We start from the raw sequence: 15,749 nt of genomic DNA on the forward strand, positions 1-15,749 counted from the left end.
CAGGTGTTAGTTGTGGGTTTTAGGTAGATATTCATTTTCAAGTTGAGGAAGTTCCCCTTTTCCTAGTTTACTGAGAACTAATTACCTAGTTTTTTTTTTTAATCATAAATGGGTGTTGAATTTTGTCAAGTGCTTTTTCTGTCTCCATTGATCATGTGATTATTCATTGATTGTATGATCGTGTGATTCTTTTTTAGCTTGTTGGTGTGATGGATTATATTAATTGATTTTTGCATATTGAACCAGCCTTGCTTACCTGGGATAAATCTCACTTGGTTGTGTTGTAAAATTCTTTTTTTTTTTTTTTGCAGCTGGCCAGAACAGGATCTGAACCCTTGACGTTGGTGTTATAACACTGTGCTGTAACCAACTGAGCTAACTGGCCAGCCCTAATTATTTTTATATGTTGTTGGATTTGATTTGCTAATATTTTGCTGCAAACTTTTTAAAAAAATGACCAGTAAGGGGATCCTAACCCTTGGCTTGGTCTTGTCAGCCCCACACTCTCCTGGGTGAGCAAACCGGCCATCCCTATATAGGGATCCGAATCCCTGGCCTTGGTGTTATCAGCACCGCACTCTCCCAAGTAAGCCATGGGCCTGCCCAATGCAGGCTTTAAAAAAAAATCTGTTTATTAGTTTTTAGCAAATGGCTTCAGGAATAGGGGACTAGGGGAAAGGGAAGGAGGGGAAGCCAGGCCCCAGACCCACAACCCCTGCCCCTTACATATTTATAATCTATATTCAAGCCCTGGAGGGTGGGGGGCAAGGGAGAATCCTTCAGCGGGGTGGGGGCAACTCAGGCTCCTTGTCCCCTTGGGATCCAGGTTCCTCTGCTTGTCGGGAAGGCCCTTCTCCTGAAGGTGGTCCTGTTCCCTCCCAAGGCTTCAGCATCCAGCTAGGGCATCTGGTGGGGAGGCCTGCTGGTAGATGTCAATGCACTGGGTGCAGAAGACTCTGCTGTAGGAGGAAGCAGGGCCTTGAGATAGGAATTGAGACCAGAGAAAGACCTTCCACCTGGGGGAGCATGTGACAACCCAGGTTCCCCAAGGTTGTTACTCAGTTTTCAGTAATCCTAGAAGGGCTTTGGTTCCACTGGGCGCAGCTCTGCTATCCCCAAGCTAGGGTGGAAGGGCCTGGCAGGTGAAGGCAGCACCTTACTAAAGATTTTTGCTTCTATGTTCATGATAAATATGAATCTACAGTCTTTTTTTGTAATGTTATTGTCTGGTTTTGATATCAGGGTAATGTTGGCCTCTTAGAATGACTTAGGAACTATCCCTTTGCTTCTGTCTCTGAAAGAGATTGTAGAGAATTGGTATAATTTCTTTCTTGTTTGACAGAATTCACCAATGAACCCCTCTGGGCCTGGTGCTTTCTGTTTTGTAAGATTATTAATTGTTGATTCAATTTCTTTAATAGATATAGGCCTATTCAGATTGTCTATTTCTCCTTGAGTTTTGGCAGATTGTGTCTTTCAAGGAATTTGTTTTAGCTAGGTTATCACATTTGCAGGCAGAGTTGTTAATATTCCTTATCTTTTTAACGTCCATGTTATCTGTAGTGAGAGTCCCTCTTTCATTTCTGATATTAGTAATTTGTGGGTTTTTTTCTTAGGTAGCCTAGCTAGAGGCTTATCAATTTTATTGATCTTTTCAAAGAATCAGCTCTTTGATTTTGTTGATTTTCTCTATTGATTTCCTATTTTTAATTTTATTTATTTCTGCTCTAATTTTTATTATTTTCTTCTGCTTACTTTGTATTTACTCTTCTTTTTCTGGTTTGCTAAGGTGGGAGCTTAGGTGATTGATTGTAGATGTTTCTTCCTTTTATCATATATGCATTCAATGCTATAAATTACCCTCTAATCACTGCTTTTGCTACATCCCACAAATTTTGATAAATTGTCTTTTCATTTTCATTTAGTTTAAAATATTTTAAACTTTCTCTTGAGATTTTTTTTCTTTGATTTGTGTTATTTAGTATGTTGTTTAATCTCTAAGTATTTTGGAATTTTGGAATTTTCTAGCTATCTTTCTGTTATTGATTTCTAGTTTAATTCCATTGTGGTCTGAGAGCAGACATCGATTTCTATTCTTTTTTGTAAAGTTATTTATTAAAATTATTATTTTTTTACATTATAAAATGTTATTGTGGAGCAGTTAGGGGGAGGAGGAGAGGGGAAGGAGGAAGTAAATAGGGTGGGAGAAGGAGGAAGGAAGGTGGGTGTGGTTGAGGCCCACGGCACTCCCCTCATTCCTGCAGGGGAGACCAGGGGATTTCCAGCGGTGGCTTGGTCATTGCTGGGCTGAATGCAGATGTCAGGGGGTTGTGGCTAAAGCCCTAGATCCCCCACTGCCCCAGCTCAGGAGACCAGGGGGCTTCCAGCAGTGACTCAGTGGTCATCGCTGGGCTGGTTGTGGGTGTCGGGGGGAGGCGAGGCTGAGGCCCTTGGTCCCCAACCACCCTGGCTTGGGAGCCTAGGGCATTTCTTGCGATGGCTTGGTGGTCATTGCTGGGCTGGTTTTGGGTGTTGTGGGGGCATGGCCGAGGCTCAAGGCCCTCTACCACCCCAGCTCAGGAGCCCAGGGCACTTCCTGTGGCAGCTCAGTGGTCATCACTGGTTTGGTTGCAGGTGTTGGGGGGGTATGGTTGAGGCCCTCAGCCTCTCACTGCCTCAGCTTGGGAGCCCAGGATGCTTCCTGTGGTGGCTTGGTGGTCACCACTGGGCTGGTTGCGGATGTCCAGGGGCATGGCTCAGGTCCCCGGCCCTCCCCCATCCCTGACTTGGGAGCCTTCCAGTCCTTCTAGGTTTTATAGGTGTTCTTTGGTGATGTGAGACCTTTACTAGTTAATATCAAACTTTGTCTCTGGTTGTGGGTATTTTGTTTTTTCTTTCAGCTCTGTGTTGGATTATTTGCTGTCCCTACCACTTAAACTCTGCACTGGAACTAATTTGTTGTCCTTTGCTTACTTCTAAAATGGGAAAACTTCCTGTGAGGACCAGCACTTGAGCCCTACAATTGAGCTAAATTACTACTTTGCTGCTGATTTGCTGGGGAAGGCTTTTTGTACAGCTCAGTTTTTAATTGTTGACCTTGTAAGTACTTCTGAATCTTGTGAGTTCTGGTACACCTGGGTTGTGTGGAAACTCTGGTCTGGGCCTGAGAGTTTTCAGTAAACTGCACCACTTGCAGATCTGTATTCCTGACTAGTCTCCACCGAGTGGTCCTGAGCTGATTGGGGAGCAGATCAGCTGTGCATGCTATGGCCCAATGTTCCCCCAGGGGCCCATCTCCCCCATCCCCCGCACCCCAAACACTTCCCATGGGACAAGCCATGCACAGTCATTTGCAATAACTCACCAGCCTCTGAGTGACTCCTTTTTTTCAGTTGTGGCTCCTCACTGCTATGTGGGTCCACGGGAACCCTATTAATGGTCTTGCTGGCCTGGGGGCCACCAAGGCCCTCTTCTCCCCTGCCGCCTCCAAGCAACTTCATCCGAAGGGCACAGCTGCAGCTTTTGCCGGCTCCTGCTCTGTGCACTCAGCAGCTCCAGCCTTAAAGTGGCCATGGCACGAAATATTTAGAGTGATTTTTCTTTCTCTCATCATGGTTTCTCCCGCCTTCTTGTACTCCGTAGGTCTCTTCTCCTCTTCCCCTGATCTCTAGCAGCCCCAGCTTAGCTGTTGCTTTTTTATAGTTGTAAATTGTTTGATTTGTGGGAGAGAGTGACTCTGGGGACTGTCTGTTCCACCATCTTGACTGGAAGCTGAAAAACAAAATTTATTGCTTACAGTTTCTGATGCTGGGAAGTCCAAAGTCCATCTGATGGTGGCAACAGTGACACAGTAGTCTCACATTGCAAGATGATAGAAGCAGAGACAGGAAGAGCTTTATTTCTGACAAAGTGATGTTGAAGTCTCCAAGTATAATGGTGAATTCATCTATTTTTTCCTTGCTATTCTATCCGTTTTTGCCTCATGTATTTTGATGCTCTGTTGTTAGGTACATATGTATTCAGGTTTCTTATTGTCTCCTTTGAGTATTGACTCCTTTATTATAATGTAATGCCCCTCTTTATCCTTGATAACCTTCCTTGGTCTTAAATCTGTTTTATCTGAAATTAATATAGCTACTCCTGCTATGTTTTGATTAGTGTTAGCATTGTATATGTTTCTCCATCCCTTTACTTTTGATCTGTATGTGTCTTTATATTTAAAGTGGATTTCTTGTGGACAACATATAGTTGGGTCCTGTTTTCTGATACACACTAACAACTCTGTCTTTTAATTGGCATATTTAGACCATTGGCATTTAAGGTGATTATTGATATAGTAGTTGGTTTTATATCTACCATATTTGTTAATGTTTTCTATTTGTTGCCATTTTTCTTTGTTCCAATTTTTTGTCTTCCACAATTATTCTGCCTTTCATTATTTTAATTGAGCATTTCATATGATTTTATTTTCTCTCTTAGCATATCAACTATACTTTTTTAAAAAAAACTTTTTTTAGTGATTGCCCTTGTGTTTACAGTATACATTTACAACTAATCCAAGCCCACCTTCAAGTAACGCTACACTACTTCATGGAAGTGCAATTACTTTATTATAACAAAATAATCCTAATTCCTCTCTGCCACTTCTTTTATCATTGTTGTCACTCATTTCACTTATACATAAGCATATATAAGCATATACGAGGGTACTTCAAAACATTTGTGGAAAAAATAGAATTGAAATATAGTGTGAATCTTTCCATGAACTTTTTGAAGTACCTTGTATATATGCATGCATACATAATCAAATACATTGTTGACCTTATTATTTTGAATATTCCGTTAGATCAATTAAGAATAACAAAAAGTGTTTTTATTTTACTTTCACTTATTCATTCTCTGATGCTTTCTCTTTATGTAGTCTCAGTTTTCTGACCTGTATCGTATTTCTTCTCTCTGAAAAACTTCTTTTAACATTTCTTGCAAGGCAGGTCTACTGGCAACATAATCCATAATTTTTGTCTAAGAAATCACATTTCTTTTTTACTTTTGAAGGGCAATTTCACAGGGTGCAGAATTGTAGGTTGGTGGGTTTTTTTGTTTTTTCTTTCATTCCCTACTCTTCTTGCTTGCATGGTTTCTGAGAAGTCAGATATAATTCTTTTCTCTCCTCTCCTTCTGGTATTCCCATTATGCGTATGTTAGACCTTCTGTAGTTGTCCCACAGTTCTTGGATGTTTTGTTTTGTTTTGTTTTGTTTTGTTTTGTTTTGTTTCCCAGTCTTTTTTATCTTTGCTTTTCAATTTGGGAAGTCTCTATTGTGATGTTCAGCTTGAGCTGAAAGACTTTTTTCCTCAGTGCCGTCTAGTCTGTTAATGAGCCCATCAGAGGCATTCTTCATTTCTGTTAGTGTTTTTGATCTGTAGCATTTCTGTTTGATTCTCTCTTAGAATTTCCATCTCTCTGCTTATATTGTCCATCTGTTCTTGCATGTTGTCTGCTTTTTCCATAAAGCCCTTAGCATTTTAATCATAGGTTTTAAAAATTTCCAACATTCCTGCCATATCTGACGCTGGTTCTGATTCTTATTCAGCCTCTTCAAACTTTTTTTTTACTTTTAGTATGCCTTGCGATTTTTTTGTTGAAAGGTAGGCATGATATACTGGGTAAAAGGAACTGCTGTAAACAGGCCTTTAGTGATGTAATGGTAAGGCAAGTGGGGAGGAGAAGTGTCCTATAGTTGTGTGATTAACTCTCAGTCTTTGGTGAGCCTGTGTCCCTGGACTGCGAACTCCACCAGTGCCTCTGAGTTTTTTTCTCCCCGTTTAGATGGGACAGGATAGCTGAAGGAGACTGGAGTTGGATATTTCCCTTCCCCTGGGTTACTTAGGCCCTGATAATACCTCAGCTGATTAGGCCCTGGTAAATTAGTTTCTCCTGAGGGCAGGCCTTGTTAAGAAGGACAAAATGCACTGGTATATTTTTAAATGGCTACTTTCCTCTCTCCCTGCCAGAAGCATGAAGGGATTTTTCTCTGATATTCACTGTGGAACTTGTTGGAAGTCCTGGAAGTAAAACTCTGAAAAGTGTGGAGGACCCCGTGACTAGATCCCCTAGAATTTTTAACTCTCAGACTTGACCACCTGGAACATTAAGCAATTCATCAATTACAGTTCAGGTTTTCCTTCTTCGGCACTGGTTCCCACAGAGGTTTCTGCTTGATTGTTTCTGCTTTGGTGGGTTGATTCTCTGTAACTATCTGTCTGTCTCTCCAATTTGGGGGCCAGTGGTTTGCCCTGTGACCTGACTTCTGCGATGGAGCTAAGAAAAGTTGTTGATTTTTCAGTCTGTTCAGGTTTTTACTTGTTAGGATTGATCGGTGACTTCTAAGTTCTTTACATGCTGGACAGGAAACTGGAAGTTGTCCTGAGGCCACTTTTGAAATCCCACTGTCCCTTCTTTCTGTCCTCACTGCTCTGGGCCAGGCCCTTGTCCCCATGTGCCTGGATGGTTGTGTGATGCTTCATTAATAGCTTCCAGTCTCTTCCCACTTCAAGCCATCCTCAGTACAAGTGCCACAGTTATCCCTATAAATTGTAGTTCTGATCTTGCCACTCCTTCGTTCAAAAATCAGCATTTCCTAAATTTATTTTACCTGGGACAATTTACCCATTTTGACATATTAGTGGGAGATCAATCAATCATAAGATATACTATTAGGTAAAATAGACAAGATATGGTCCTACAGATGAATTAATTACTGCAAGATTGTTCACATTTATATTTGAATGCTTTTTAAATGTTACAGAATAAAACGTTAAAGGAAATTATTTTGATTTTATGAAGAACAAAGTACATAAGCAGTCAAACATCTAATTTCATTTTTACTGTAGATGAATATAAAAGCCCTCAACATTTAAAATTGAGAACATTATTTGTCCAGTCCTTTAAAAAAAATCATATCTGGTTAATATTAGGAATGATGTTGCCAAGTCAGATCCTCATATCAGGTATTGCATAAAGTCTTCTCTGTTTTGTTTTATTGCAGTATAATATGAAAATCTCTGTGCACAGATGTGTTATAGCAAAAGGAAGAACACAAACTGTTCTTTCAGCAAGGTTTTGTGCTCTCTTCAATTAGGCTGTCCCAGAAATCATTAATCGTTGTAACTTGGGCAGCTCACCACCTGGTTTTTTAGAAATCATCACTTGGATGTTTTTCAGCTCTTGGCTTGTGGGGTTCACAGTATGTGAATCATAAAATGCTGACTTTTTAATTTAAAACTTCCTTGTTTACCACAGATTCAGGGTGTATTAGTCCATTCATATTGCTTATAACAAAATACTTGGAACTAGGTAATTTATAAACAAAATGAAATTTATTGTTTATAGTTTCTGAGACTGAGAAGTCCAAAGTCTATCTGAGGGTGGTGACAGTGACCCAGGGGTCTCACATTGCAAGATGGTGGAAGCAGAGAGAGCAGAGAGACAGCAAGACAGACTCTCCTCTTCTTTTAAGGTCCTCAGAACCACGCCCCTGACCACCATTTTACTGCATGGTCCTACAATCCAATCACCTCTTCAAGGCTCCACCTTTCAATTACCATAATAGGACTTCCCACCCTCTTAGCAGTCACAGTGGGGGCTAAGTTTCTAATACATAAAACTTAGGGGACACAATTCAAGCTTCAATGAGTTTTGGGGGGACATATTCAATCCACTACACAGGGGAATGAGTTTTTATAGTATAAATATTCATTTATCATCTACAGAATAAACTCATGCATTTATGTTGAAATCCTAAGACAAGATACCTTGCATAGGCAACACGTCATGAGTGTCCACGCAATGGCTAGTTTGTAAGGGCAGGTTCACGCCCTTGTGTGTTTATATGATAAACATCTGTGTAGCATACAGCCCCCATATTATTTCCCAGCAGTCACTTCTTAAAGGTGATACTGCATACTCATGAGAACAGCTACCCAAATGCATTTAACATCTTTCCTACATATATATATATATATATATTTCTGGAATGTATTTAAAAGAGAAAATAGCTTTGATATAAATTTTCCACAGAGCGCAGCTGGTAGATGCTGGTCCCAAGATAAAGACTGTTATTTTTTTGCATGGTGCTCAGGGTCCATGGCTGTGGCCCACTCTCCTGTAGCCACACAGTGGCGCTTGCTTGTCTCTGAGTACATCTTTAGTGCCTGGACAGCTGTTTTCCCTATTATCTGCTAAGCCCAGCAGATTTGCTGGGCTCTGGGCTGGGATGTGTGGAAGAGGGAGAAGAATTTCTGTGAAGAGGTCAAGCGGTGGTGCCATTTGAACATGGGACAGCATTGCAGTATTTCTAGTGAGTTTTTTTTATTTTCTCTCTTGTCCCTATCCTTGGCCAAGACTCCCTCTTCCCTTGTCCACCCCCCATCTGTTTACCGGCTCAGAGAAGTCTTACCCATGCCGCCCTGCCCCCCAATGCAAGTATTTGCCTACCATCCTGCTTGGCTTCTCTGCAGCTCTGCCTTGCCCCCTCCTGACTCTGGATCCTGCCATATAAGTACCGTGTGCTAACGGATTGTGCCACTGGAGCCTCACCCACTGCTCTGGGCTCACCCACCTTCTTTAGAGAGTCAGAACCTTTTTCTGAAGCACATGGGAATGAATCTGATGGCCCCTGTGGGGCAGCACTCAGCCTGTGAACCAGCCCCAGAACTCAGCCAAACCCACATCACTGAGAACCGACAGGAGAATGTGTGTTGAAAGCTCCTTAAAAATTGTCAGGCACTCTAGGGAATAAGGTAGTGTCCTCAATAAAACCCATCAGCATACATCAGGATCACTTGCCTCTTTCCATTCCCTGGTATAGATGTGACCCAAAAAGGGAATCCCTAGTCAGTGGTCTAGGAAGATTTGTGACAAAAGTTTTCTTACATGAGATATCTTATTTATCAGGTTTATTGATTGGGCAGTTTGGGGGCAGGTGAAAATAACTTTAATAGAATGGGTCAGCTGTGACCCATCTGAAGGGTCTCAGAACAGGCAAGGAGACAGACTTCTGGCTAAAGTTCAGCAGGTGCTAAGGTCCCCTGGTAGTTGCCACTGTTGTAACAGGATTTGTGGACTAACTTCTTGTGTCCCCACTTCTTAAGTGCAATACTGCCTGTATCATGTACTTAATTTCCTTGGGCTTCTATTTCTGGACTCTGTTCTGTTAATCTGTTTGCTGATACAGTCCTGTTTTATTTGCTAGAATTTTATAATAATATGTTTGGATGTCTGATACAGCTAAACCTCCTCATCACTCTTCATTTTCAGAATTTCTTTGGCTCTCCTTACGTATTGAGTTTTCTACGTAAATAACCCTAATTCTAAAAATAATCCTGCTGATTTTTTTATTGTATTAAATTTAAATATGAATTGAAGGATAATTGACATCTTTTTATTGACTTTCCCATTTAAGAACAGGATATGCCTTATTTATTAAAGTTTTCTTTCGTGTGCCTTTAGAAGTTTTTTTTAAATTTATTTTTTAAATATAGATCTTGCATACTTCTTAAATAGATTCCCAGAAATTGTATCTTTTTGATGACTACTATAAATGGGATTTTCCAAAATCCATTATATTTTCTATCTGGTTGTTCGTATATATAGAAAGGCTATTGATTTTACTTCTCTTGGTAATTTTATACATAGCCAACTAACTGAATTTTATTATTTATTTTCACTTTTTCAGTTGATTTTCTTGGGTGCTCTAAATGTGCGATCATGTTATCTGCAAATAACAGTAATCTTATTATATGGATTTTGTATGAAAGCAGAATCCCAGTGTGCATGTGAGTTAGATTCTTTGCATGGAAGAATGTGTGACAAGAAACTTTTGTACACATTTCCTTTATCCCCTAGTTCTCTGTCCTGGGCTATGGGGATTTGGCTCCACTGACTAGGGCCCTGTTGATTAGAGTGTGTACCAGAGGAGTCCCTGCTTCTAGAGTGTGGGCCGGGGACCAGGGGAGCCTATGCTTCTGGTACTTTGTGATGAGTGCTCAGTCGGGGGCCTGTGTCCTGAGAGCACAAATTAGACCTCACAAGATACTGTGGCAGGACTTGAAGGACTACTAGTAATTCTTCTGGTTAGCCAAGGGGAAGGACGTTTTAGGCCCAGTGATGGACATGTGCATTGACATGGACATGTGAAAGTGCAGAGGATTCAGAAGTGCTAAAAAGAAAGTGGCAGAAGCCGTGTGGTAGTGGTGGGGGGTAGGCGCAGGGCCAGCTGGTTAGGGGCCTGTGGATCATTCCAAAATACCTGCTGCTGGTCCAGTGGGGTGGAGCCAGGAAGCCTTAGAAGCCAAAGGACAGTGGCTACCCACCTGGGATGGGGGAAGACCTTCTCTTGGTGCTGAGTGGATGATGTTTGAAGAGGTTCAAGACTCAAGACAGATAAATGAATTAGGCCACCTTATGAGAGTTTGAAATACTTTTTAAATGGCTGTAAAATAATGTCTGAATGGTTTGTTTTAATTCAAATCAAACAGAAGTAAGAACAATAAGAATCAAATTAGAAAAATCCTGGAGTTGAGTGTTGCAAATGAAGGATTATAATAAGTTAAAACATCATTTTTCTTTTTTTTTCTCTTTTTCTGCAAAAAGTAGTCATGCCAGTTCTTTGCAGAATCATTTCACACAGAGCCAGAAATTGTTCAAAGCAAGAGTGGTCTCTCTGCCGAGTGTTTTTCATATTCCAAACATACATATGTTGCACAGAGTGTCTAATTATTCTTGGGGACAATTACTGTCAGGTTCCAAAATGTGTTCAATGAACAGCAATTGGTGTTTATTCAGCTCTAAAAAGACTATGCAAGGGAACAGTAGGTTATATTGTCTGCCTAAAGAAGTGTTTTGCCATCCGGAAACATCTGCTTTCTATTTAAAGCACTGAAGAAGGAATGGGAATATATTTGAAATATACTCCCTAAGCATTGAACACCAAAGAAAGGAGAATAAAATTGGATATGAAGGTAGTTTCTGTTCTCTGATACACACTCTCTTCAGCTTTTCCCTGCTGGGAAGGAAATGCAGCCTCCTGGGTTGGAAAGTTCTGCTTCTCTTGAATTTTTCTATTTATACTGATTTGTACACTTACAGAAACTGACTTCTGTGTCCTAGTTCCACCTTTTTTACTTTCTCAGGCAAGGTAAAATACTTTTTCAGAGATGGGGTCTGCTTTTCTGAATTTGGTGGTGAGGTTTGTAAAGTACTCTGATTTTACCCATAAAGATATAAAGATTTGGGGCCGGCCCCGTGGCGCACTCGGGAGAGTGCGGCGCTTGGGTGCGCAGCGGCGCTCCCGCCGTGGGTTTGGATCCTATATGGGGATGGCCGGCGCGCTCACTGGCTGAGTGCGGTGTGGGTGGCACCAAGCTAAGGGTTGCGATCCCCTTACCGGTCACAAAAAAAAAAAAAAAAGAAGAAGATATAAAGATTTGTTATCCAGGTTATCTGAAATCATACCTGGACCCTCAATTTTCTGTGTGGATGATGTTGCCACTCACAGCCCTGTTCAGCGGATTACATAAAATACATGCAATCTGCTTGGTGTGTAGTAAGCTTTCTGTGAAGGACAATGTATTAGTTATCTATTGCTGTGTAATGAATTGCCACTAACTTAGAACCTTAGAACAAAACACATATCTGTGTTTCAGGAATCTGGATATGGCTTAGCTGAGTCCTTGCTTCAGGGTCTGTCACAAGGCTGTAATCAAGGTGTCGTCTGGGCCTGGAGTCTCATCTGAAAGCTTGATTGAGGAAAGATCTGCTTCTAAGCTCGTGTAGTTATTGGCAGAATTTCACTTCCTCCAGGGGTGTTGGACTAAGGGCCTCAGCTCCTCTCTGGCTGTTGGCTGGAGCCCTTCCTCAATTCCTTGCTGCATGGATCTGCCCAAATTGGCAACTTGCTTCATCAGTTCCAGCAAGAGAGAGTCAATTGAGAGTCTGCTAGGAAGACAGAAGTCATAATCCTATGTGACCTAATCACACAAGTGACATCCTATTACTTTTGCCATCTTCTGTTGGTTAAAAGCAAGTCACAGGGCCGGCCTGGTGGTGCACTGCTATAGTGCGCCGCTTGGGAAGCGCGGTGGCGCTCCCGCCGAGGGTTCGGATCCCACATACAGACCGGTTCCCGCTCACTGGCTGAGCGAGGAGCGGGAGCAACACCGAGGGTTGCGATCCCGTGGCCGGTCCCGGTCCGGTACGGGCGCGACACTGAGGGTTGCGATCCGTTGCCGGTCACGAAAAAAGACAAAAAAGGAAAAAAAATAAAATAAAATAAAAGCAAGTCACAGGGCCCACCCATACTCAAGGGGAGGGGATTGCACAAGGGCACGAATACCAGGAGGCAGGGACCTTTGGGAGTCATATCAGAAGCTGCCTACTACAGCTCCTATTATTTTAGAAAGAGAATATAACATAATGATTAAGAGGGAAGGTTTCCATGTCACTTAGGAATGGCTTCAAATCTCAGATCTGTCATTTACTGTGTGACCCAAGGCAGGTTACCTGGCCTCTCTGAGGCCCCATTTCCCCACCTGTACGGCACCTTCCCCATAAGATTGTTGTTAATCCCAGATGAGAGATCACATGTAAAGCCTAGCAGAATGGTGAACACTCAGTAAATGTCAGCTACTGGCTTTTTTTTCCTTTTCCTTTTTTTTTTTTTTTTTTTTTTTTTTTTTCTTGAAATAACATTAGACTTTGAATTTTAGAAGAAGAATAGCATGGAACTCTTCAGTGCCCCCAGACTTAGTTATTTGTGTGGAAATTCCAGACTTGTGGGTAGTTTCCTGGGCACAAAGCTGTTGCTGGACGGGCTGTGCAGATCCTCCCCTGTTTGCTCAGGGCCTCGGGACTGAGAAATGCAGGTTTTTGGCCTCAGGAGGGCTGTAGCTTCCTGCCATGGAAGAATGCAAGAACCACCCTCAGAATGGAGCTGGCAGGACTCCCTGCAGTACCCGTCCCAGGCACCCCCCGCTCTGGAGCAGCTGCTTCCCCTGCAGGGGGCCTGAGCATGGTGACCAAGAGTGTGGACAGCTGAGCCCGCTGTGCTTCCCCAAAGGACAACTTGGGGAAGTTGGGATCCCAAAGGCAACTCATGATGACTTCGTCCATCCCTAGAGGTCAGGAGGCAGATTTGGAGCTGGAGTTCTTGTCTGCACAGGCACCTTGCCCTGAACTGTGCCAAGCAGTTGGCTGGCTGCTCTGCTCATGCCTGGTCAGAAAGCTCTACCATCTTCTCTTGTTGCCCAGTTCGACCCCCCTCCGTCTCTCCACTTTGCTTTCCTCCTGGAGGCCTCAGGACAGAGAGTGCTTACAAGAGGTCACCGCTTGGACATGGCAGGCTGTCCTCTGTCTCTTCTTTCTGACTAGAGCACCTCTGCCTCCCTTCGCCCCTTCCCCCATCCTTTGCATCCAGAGATCCTGTTCTTGGTCCCGCAGTTGGTCCCCCAGAGCTGCAGGAGAACTTTCCAGAGTCACTCTGTCATTCACAGTTAGCTCTGTCATTCTAGAGGAGAGATGCTAGCTAGAGAGGCCAGTTTTTCCCTTTTTTTCTAGATCATCTGATAATGTCTAATGCAATGTCTCCCCAGCTTCTTTGAGGATAAAAATCACTTGGAGCTGTTGTTAAACCTAGAGCTCACAGGACTCTTCCCTGGAGAGCCAGGTTCAAGGGGGACTAGAATAGGCCTGGGAACTTGTAGTTTTAATGAGTGCCCCAGCTAATTCCTATCATGGAAGTTTAGGAAACACCAGTGTAAGCATGCTAAAACCCAGTCCCAATCCGTCTTCCTTGAAGAGTGAAGATCTGAAAGCCCAGGCCTTCCCCAGAGAGGGCTTCTCTCTGACCTGTGGGCCCCCAGCTCAGTCTGTTCAGTGTTCTGTGAGAGTGAGGCAGAGATTTTAGCATAATTTAATTCTTCAGAAAGTTCTGTAGTTACTGCCCTTTAAATTGCTCCTTCCTCTTATATATGCAAGAGAATACCGTCTGAGGAAGTGTTTTCCTTAGATGATTAGCAAAATATGGTGCAGGGCTAACAGTAGCACAGCTGGGCCATCCAGATGTCAGCCTTCCCCACGTGGACCTGATGATAAGGGCTCCTGTTCATGTGCAGATGCTCCCCATGGGCTGGCCCTCTTGACAACAGATGCGGGAAATTACAGTGAGGATATTCCTTTTGTTTCTACAGCTGTCACCGGGCCACTGGAAGGGGTGTTGTTGGTTTAGGGTTGAGTGGGTGGGTGCACTTGGTCACTATGAGGGAAGAGAAACGTCCTAGTAACCCACATCCCCAGTAGCACTTGTTCTGCTTCAGGGAACCTAGAAGGGAAGTTTCAGGGTCAAGGAATGCTAGTCCTTGTCCGTTCTTCTGTAATGCTGGCCTCTAGAAACAGCTGTATTGAAGTAGCATTAATAACATGCCCTTGGAGAAATAGCCATGGTGAAGATTTCAGCATTTTTCTAAAACCACAATTGATGGTTGATGCTGATACATCTGTGGTGTTATTCAGTATCCCTTGCATGAGACTCAAATGGTAAATTGCTTTTCTAGGAAAGTTTCTTAAGAGCTTTCTTTCCAATTAACGAGTTTTCCACAGTCAGGGTGGGTTCAAAGACTGCTTTGCCTAAAATCACTCCATCTAGAGACCAGAATGCTTAAAATTCACTTTTCCCTCTTGATTTTTATATCCATGTGGGTGTCCTATTCTTTTATGTCATCTCTTTTTTTAAAATTTTTCCTTTTTGTCTTTTTTCATGACCGGTAACGGGATCGCAACCCTCGGTGTCGCGCCCGTACTGCGACCAGCAACGGGATCGCAACCCTCAGTGTCGCGCCCGCACCGCGCTCAACCAGTGAGCGGACCAGTCTCCATATGGGATCCGAATCCTTGGCGGGAGCGCCGCCATGCTCCCAAGTGCCGCACTCTACCGAGTGCGCCACTGGGCCGGCCCGCATTTGTCGCGCCCGCACCGCGCTCAACCAGTGAGTGGACTGGTCTCTACATGGGATCCAAACCCTCGGCGGGAGCACCGCCGCGCTCTCAAGCGCCGCACTCTACTGAGTGCGCCACCGGGCCGGCCCTATGTCATCTCTTTTGACATTGTAAGGATTTTAAAAATTAATTTTTTTTTTTTTAAAAGATGACCGGTAAGGGGATCTTAACCCTTGACTTGGTGTTGTCAGCACCACGCTCTCCCAAGTCAGCCACGGGCCGGCCCTAAAAATTAATTTTTCTAAGTCACCTTTTGATTTAATTTTGTATCTCTAATAAGTACTTATTAAATCTGTTGCATTTTATGAATAATGAGATTATTTTTATATGCTGGTGGCTTTCTATTTTTTATCTTATTTTGAACACTTAAAGGATTTTTGAGCCAGTTTGCCTAAAGAACCTTTCTTTAAAAATAAATATATATTGGGCCGGCCCGGTGGCGCACTCGGTAGAGTGCGGCGCTTGGGAGCGTGGCGCTGCTCCCGCCGAGGGTTCGGATCCCATATAGAGACCAGTCCGCTCACTGGTTGAGCGCGGTGTGGGCGCGACACCGAGGGTTGCAATCCCGTTACTGGTCACGAAAAAAGACAAAAAGGAAAAAAATAAAAATAAAAAAATAAAAAATAAATATATATTGTAAAGAGTCTGTTTCATTGTGTTAGTTTATGAAGTAGATACCTTAAAATATGAAATGCAGT

The sequence above is a fragment of the Galeopterus variegatus genome, unplaced genomic scaffold, assembly GCF_000696425.1.
Source record: "Galeopterus variegatus unplaced genomic scaffold, G_variegatus-3.0.2 Scaffold333, whole genome shotgun sequence".
Lineage (NCBI taxonomy): Eukaryota > Metazoa > Chordata > Mammalia > Dermoptera > Cynocephalidae > Galeopterus > Galeopterus variegatus.